Source organism: Xenopus laevis, chromosome 5L (assembly GCF_017654675.1).
Source record: "Xenopus laevis strain J_2021 chromosome 5L, Xenopus_laevis_v10.1, whole genome shotgun sequence".
Classification (NCBI taxonomy): Eukaryota; Metazoa; Chordata; class Amphibia; order Anura; family Pipidae; genus Xenopus; species Xenopus laevis.
This window is the reverse complement of record NC_054379.1, coordinates 6,229,884-6,237,869: the sequence shown is the minus strand read 5'-3', so window position 1 is coordinate 6,237,869 and position 7,986 is coordinate 6,229,884.

Sequence of the window (7,986 nt, the reverse complement as noted above, 5' to 3'; positions counted from 1 at the left end):
CCAGACCCCTTGAAAGTCAGCGACTCAGGCAGTGGGCTGGACTTAAACACTTTCCCGGCAGTGAACAGTCAAGACAGTGGATATTTAACAGTTAATGATAAAAAAAATGCTTTTGTTTAATCACAACAAAGTTTAGTTCCCCTTTAAATATGGTAAAAGGAATTTGCAGCCATGTTTACGATATGAGAGATAATTGATGTGACTTAGAGCTGGAATGACTAAGCATGGATAACATTGTAAATGCCGTATAATTAGCTGTTTAGATGCTTTAAATATGCACAAGGCCATGAATATTTCATGAGTCGTGGGGGGAGGGTACATTTAAAGGGAAAAAAAGTGCCTGTAGTAGACAGAATTTGGAAATGAGTGGCAGGGTTGGGAAACTGCCAGTCCTGTTTTATTCACACACTAAGGGTCGAATATGGAGGGTCAATTAACCCTCCATATTCGACTAGGAATTAAAATCCTTCGACTTCGCAGATAGTTCGATCGAACGAACGAAGGATAATTCCTTCGATCAAACGATAAAATCCTTTGAATCGAACGAGTTATCCTTCGATCAAAAAAAGTTAGCCAAGCCTATGGGGACCTTCCCCATAGGCTAACATTGACTTCGGTAGCTTTTAGATGGCGAACTAGGGGGTCGAAGTTTTTTTTAAAGAGACAGTACTTCGACTATCGAATGGTCGACTAGTCGAAGCGATTTTTACTTCGAATCCTTCGAAGTCGTAGTCGAAGGTCGAAGTAGCCCATTCGATGGTCGAAGTAGCCCAAAAAAACCTTCGAAATTCAAAGTTTTTTACCTTCGAATCCTTCACTCGAAGTTAGTGAATCGGCCCCTTAATGTGTAATGAGCAGATTTCCCAGTTTGCTTATTATGGGGCAGATTCGTCAAGGGTCAAATAGTAAATTCGAAATTTCGAGTGTCAAAATTCACACATTCGAATTTTAATCGAAATGTGAGATTTATCACACCTCGACCCTGGAAACAGTCCTAATTCCAATATTCTCCACCTAAAACCTGCCGAGTTCATGTACAAGTCAATGGGGCTCATTTATCAACACTGGGCAAATTTGCCCATGGGCAGTAACCCATGGCAACCAATCAGATTGTTGTATTCATTGTTCTACTTGCAGCTGGCTTCAAAAAGCTAATCACTGATTGGTTGCTATGGGTAACTGCCCACGGGCAAATTTGCCCAGTGTTGATAAATGAGCCCCAATGTCTCCGTTGAGCCATTCGGAGATGTTAATTGCCTTCCTGACATTCAAGGGTTTTTTTTCCTGGAGAAAAGCTTGATTTGTACGAATCGAATGCAAATTGAATACGATTCAAATTTTCAGGTCAGAACCATTAGATCGAATATTATTCATTTAATTTTTTTTCTTAAATAACCTTCCAGTTGAATTGTGAGTCTATTTGAATTTAAAAAAATTCACATAAATTCGACCTTTGATAAATGGGCCACTATGTGTGTGTGTGGGCAACATACGGGCAGGGGCACACAAAGCTACTGGGGGAGATTAGTCGACAAGTGACAAATCGCTTCTTTTTTTCGGGCGAATAATCTCCCTGAACTGCCTCCCCATTGGCTAGAATCAAGATCACCGGCGGGACGGCACTCGGAGCGATTCGTTTTCCAAAGTCGTCCGAAGTTGCCTCACGAGTGCAGGATCCGGGATTAGACTGGGCCGTCGGGAAACCAGGAAAAATTTGGCACTCGGAGCGATTTGCTTTCCGAAGTCGCCCGAAGTTGACTTCAGGTAAACAAATTGCTCCGAGTACCATCCTGCCAGCGCTTTAGATTCTAGCCGGTGGGAAGGATTAGTCACCCCAAAGAAGAGGAGATTTGTCACCCCAAAAATGAACATGGTAATTAGGGGGCGTGGTCACAAAATGGGCGTGGTAAAAATTCTGTATGTCTTATTCATATTCCAGTTTATAATTCAAATCAATTTCTAGGTGAATTTGGACCCTAGTAACCAGACTGCTGAAATTACAAACTGGAGAGCTGTTGAATAAAAAGCTAAATAACTCAAAAACCAGAAATAAAAAATTAAAACTAATTACAAATTGTCTCAGAATATCCCTCTCTAAATCATACTAACAGTTAATTTAAAGGTGAACAACCCCTTTAATGATTCTCATTCATAATGGACTTCTGCTTATCCTTAAGCCAAAAGAGTCACAGCAAAGTCATAAAGGGAAGGGGGTTGTTTATACAGCGCTCAGTACAGGTGAATGATGTCAGGTGATTACAGGGGAGGCAATTAAGCGTGAAAGCAAAACAATCCTCTTAATTTATAATTAACTAAAACATTATTTTTTTTTAAAAAAATTAAAAATGATAAAAATAGGCTTTTATTTTTTTTTTTATTTTCTCAATATTCCGGAACAGAAGAACTGGGAAAACGAGCAGCAAAGGGGTGAAGTTTTGCTCTGCTTGCATCGGGGACGCAATTAATAAGAACTGTTATTGGTTGCTATGAGTTGTTATTGGTTGCTATGGGTTGTTATTGGTTGCTATGAGTTGTTATTGGTTGCTATGGGTTGCTATAGGTTGTTAGTGGTCTAGTTCACGCACAGACAAATGACAATAAAGCAAATTTTTTCAATTTTGGACGAGCAAAGATTAATTTCCTTTCACTGCTAGTGAGCGTCTCCTCATTTCCGCTCCTGTCTTCTGTGTATAGGGTAATTAAAATAAAAATATATCTCCTTGCGAGGGATGAGTCTCCCTTCAGGCCGCGGTTGCTGTAGCAACCAGGTAACACAAACAGGAGGAGCAGACTGCCTCTATATAGCACATAGTTACATGGAGCTGTTAACCCCTTCACTGCACTCAGCTCTGCCTTCATTATCAGACATTGTGATGCCCAATTACATCAAACCTATGGCCCGTTGCCTGTTGTTGAACTACAACTCCCAGCAGCTCTCTGACAGCTCTCATTTGTCCAAAGGGCGATGTACTGTCCAACACTGATATTAAGGGTCATTTACTTACCAAGTGCAGAGTGTGAAATTCCGACAAAATTGTCCATGTTTCGTCTCACAGTGCAGCATCTTATTCTAACATGAAAGGAACAGTAACACCAAAAAATTAAGGAATTTTAAAGGAATTATATTAATTAAATTGGGTATTTTGCCATGTGAATCTTGTCATACATACATACTATAAGCAAACTGATTCAGAGATAGATAGATAGATAGATAGATAGATAGATAGATACATGATAGATAAATATAATTTAATAGATCAAGGTAGACAGGTACAGGATCCATTATCCAGAAACCTGTTATTCAGAAAGCTCCAAATTACAGGAAGGCCATCTACAATAGACTCTCTTAGAATCAAACAATTAATATGTTAAAAAACAATTTCCTTTTTCTGTGTAATAATCAAACAGTCGCTTGTACTTGATCCCAACTAAGATATAATTAATCCTTATTGGAAGCAAAACCAGCCTATTGGGTTTATTTCATGTTTATTATTTTTTAGCAGATTTAAGGTATGAAGATCCAGGTACTGAAAGATCCCTTATCTGGAAAACCACAGGTCCCAAGAATTCTGGATAGATAGATAGATAGACAGATAGACAATAGAATGATAGAAAGATCGATAAATAGATAAATTAATAGATAATAGATAGAAAGATAGATTGATAGATAGATCAATAGATAGATCGATAGATAGATAGATAGATAGATAGATAGATAGATAGATAAAGATAGAGGCACACTGATAGATAGATAATAGACAGATACATATTTAGAGATAGATAGATAGATAGATAGACAGACAGACAGACAGACAGACAGACAGATGATAGATAGATAGATAGATAGATAGATAGATAGATAGATAGATAGATAGATAGATAGATAGATAGAGGCAGACTGATAGATAATAGACAGATGAATATATAGATATAGATAGATAGATGATAGATGATAGATAGATAGATAGATAGATAGATAGATAGAGATAGATAGATAGATAGATAGATGATAGATAGATAGATAGATAGATAGATAGATAGATAGATAGATAGATAGATAGATAGATAGAGATAGATAGATAGATAGAAGGCAGACCTATGCAATTGGGTTATTACAAGATAATGTAAGATTGTTGCAGGAACTTACAGGACCTAAAACAAGTGGCAGTGGAAGTCGTAAGGAAGTCCCACGGGTGCAATTGTTGGACATCCCTGAGCTTGCTCCAGGCATCAGAACACTATTAACCAATAGAAGAGGAACGTATTTTCTATCCCCCGTCACATTTACTATCACCCAAGGGCAGGAGCACTATGCAGCAATAACATCAATGCCCAGAAGATATGAGACCAGGATGGCACCCATAATAAACTTTGGGTCAAATCAGTGGTTTATAGTCAAAGGACAGGCCTAAAGCCCCAGGTCAGAGGAGGCAGCAGATAATTGGAGTGACCCAGTGGTGCTAAAGAAAAAGGAGATGAAACAGCAGCAAGTAGGACCTTTCAGTGAGAGAGACAATCAGTAGAGATTGACTGCGTCATCAGGAAATCAAAAGGAACAATCAGGAACACGTGAAATCCAAGACCCGGAGGACAAGATACACCTAATGATCCATCCCTGACATTTCTACAGAGATATCATATCACTTTCTGGACTATATAGAAAATCCTTCATGGATTGATGACCAAGCCCCAATGCAATCATGCAATAAATTCACACAATTTGCACATGTAAAATTTCCCATGATTTCACTGAAGGCATTAGTTAATCCTGGTTTAGTATGTTCCTATTCTAAGGTATATGATACAATAGAACAAGAGCAGACCTGCCTCCATCTTTGCTGTGAGAACCTGGTCATCTAAGGAGAGCCGGGTAGGTATTATTATCATGCCTCATGTTTGCTGTAGGCTTCAAGTTCCCCCTATTGAAGACAATGGGAACTTGAAGGGCCCTGGTTGTCTCTTCATAGCCATAGTCAGTAAATGCCATGAGCCCTGAGCCCAAGAGACCTGTCTGTATGGGAGCACATATACTGGATGTAAATAGAAACCAGTAGCTTTGTCTGGACCTGGAAACCCGATGAGGATGTCTTACAATGCTCTCTTTGTTGCAAGTGGAAACTTTGTGTAATGTAAAGGTAATGTAGAAGGAGAACTATGTACATGGAATTTGAAGGGACTCAACTTGAGCTTGTCCACCCCAACACTTATTATGGACAGTTGATCCTGTAGGCAGCTCAGAAGTAGGTTTCTTACCAGTTCAACTATAGAACAGGGCATCATACTGACATTAGGTTGCATATATGGCACCTATGATTATGGGTCTAGCTGTGTTCAAACAGACATGACCAACTCTATTTGGTCATGGCCAAGTAGAGTTGACACAATAACGAATATGGATGTCTATGGGACTGACTCAATTTTGCGTTTTTACCATGAATCAAGTTTTCAAATTAAAACTTCAAATCAAATATTTATTAAGCTAAAAAAACTAAAAGCTTTTGAGATCATGTAGATGTCAGTGGAAGTTTTCAATGGGGCAAGTGCATAAAAAGCCCTCAAAGGTGCCAGTTTGTGATATAATACTGGTAATATGAATTAATCCCGAGAAGATGGGACTCAACACATGACTAAGAGTGACCACCAGTAGAGAGTATTTTGGGTTTTTAAGATCTGGCTGTCCTATGTATAATACACCACACTTATCCTGTATGTTATGTACTGGAGTAGAACACTACAAGGGAAAACACAACAGCAGCCAGTACTTCTATTATACATATAATCTGATACCCGTTCCACTAACTAAAATAAAACTTGGGACATGTCTGTCCTTCTTGTCTCACTTGTGTCCCACAAACATAACTACACACAGCCTTGTGCACTGGCCAATCACAGCCGCCGAGACAGGAGGTAAGTCAACTGCTGGAAATCAACAAAAGAAGCCATTCACAATGCAAACAAAAGGCGAAAGATGTGTTTACTTTGTGATACCTTTTCATAAACCTTTTTGAACTGAGCTTATGATAACAGGTTCTAAAAAGAAAGAGAAGTTTTTGCCTATCTTCCAGAGACCTGAACTATACATAGAAAAGAATAATGAATAAGAATAATGAACCTATGACTGCCCGTGTCTTGTCATTTGATGTATCGCCTCTATTAGCTCTTAATTAATACGGAGGGACATGTCCAGACTCCGGAGCTGGAGGAGGCCCCTGGCAATATTAGATTTGGCTCTTGATTTATTAATTATAGATATCACTGAGGAGCTACAGAGGGGTACAAATGATGTGACAGTTTGGTAGCACAAATATAGTGGCAATTTTCGCTAGAGCTTATTACCTATTTTGAGAGGTGACCTACCAGCCAAGTGGTGTTCAGAAATTGCAGATCTACTTATTAATATAGCGAGCAACAGTGGCATTGGCTTAACTAGATATTACTGGACCCCACAGCAAATACAATTTAGGGCCCACAAATATTGACATGTTGGCCTGTTCTACGAAGATATATCAATAGGGCCTCACTGCCCCCCCCTACACTCCTGCCCCCCCCCCTGCAACTGCAGGGTCTGCTTCCTCTGTAGTTACACCCCTGCCAAGCAGTCACTGGCCTCCTCAACAGCATCTTTTTAGGGCCCTCCTGTAAGGGCCAGAAGCTTACCAAGGAGGGGTTGTGTTCCTCAACGTGGTTGCACCTCCTCTCAATGCCATTATGTGACTGCCTAGCACAACAATGATGCTTAACGGCACCAACAAGTAATATTTAAAGACTAATACATTGTTATCCCTTGACTAATTGTAGTTTCTCTGTGCTCCTTTTACTTCTGAAGTTCTGGTTTATTGACTTTTTGGCTTGTTCCTAACTAAGTTGCCTTTATTTCTTCTCTGTGCTTGACCTTCAGATTCTATTCTCTTTTGATGCCTCTGGTACCTTGCTGCCGGGACTTTTTTTTATATATTCCTATTTTCTTCCACATCCCTTCTCATTCCCAGTGTGCCAAGCCCTTGCATCCCTCCCTCCTTCAGTCAGGACCATACTAGACCTTCTGTTGTCCTATTCCCTCACTAGTGGGTCTACTGTCCATTATGATCAGCTATTAACTATGATAATAGATCCATGATCTCTTGAACACTTTATTAACCATGTCACACAGCTTGCTAAACTTGCACTGTGGGTGTATTATGTGTGAATTTCCTTGGCACTTCATCATCATCATCATCATATATGCCCTTGGTCTAGTGTTGGGAAGAATAAATAAAAATTCATGGTCTGCCCTTCCCTAAATGGCCATGTTTGGAAGGGAAAATTGTTCTTTGAAGGCACAACAAGTGCAGGTAAAACTCAATCACATAGATCTTTGGAAACTACAGAGACTTTTCAGTTTTATATGCAAAATGGGGCAAACTGTTGTTTTCTCTATGTGCATTTTGTCCTTCAGTCTAAGTATCCCCAGAGCAAGAAGATGACTTGGATTAATAAACGAACTTTAGAAAACATTTCCAGATTGTAAGGAGCGACTTGCCAGAACTGTGGGAGACAGAACGGGCCACTTATTCTATGATTAAATTTCAAATGACATAGGAAACCAGTCGCTTATACTGGAACAACCTCGGGCTTCATCCGAGTCCTTCAATCTTTTGACGAATTGGAAAAATTTACGGTTTCACTTTTGACTACCCTCAGGTGCTGCTGTGATTTGTCGAATGAGAAAAACGTTTTCCTACATAAACAACCGATGGTCCTTATTTTGCAACTCAGAGATTACAAACTAATTAGGCAGCTCAATTTATTCCACTTTTCACAAAGAAAGGGAAACATGTTCTGGATTTCTGCAAGTAGCTGGAAATTAAATATAAGATGTGGCAAACATGAGGGACTGCCCAGGAAAAATTCTGTTAGGGGACTCTGCAAAAAAAATACTTTTTTGGCAGTTTTTATAGGGTAGGGCAGACTTGGAATTGGTCCTGGTTCCAGTATCTGAGGGTAACT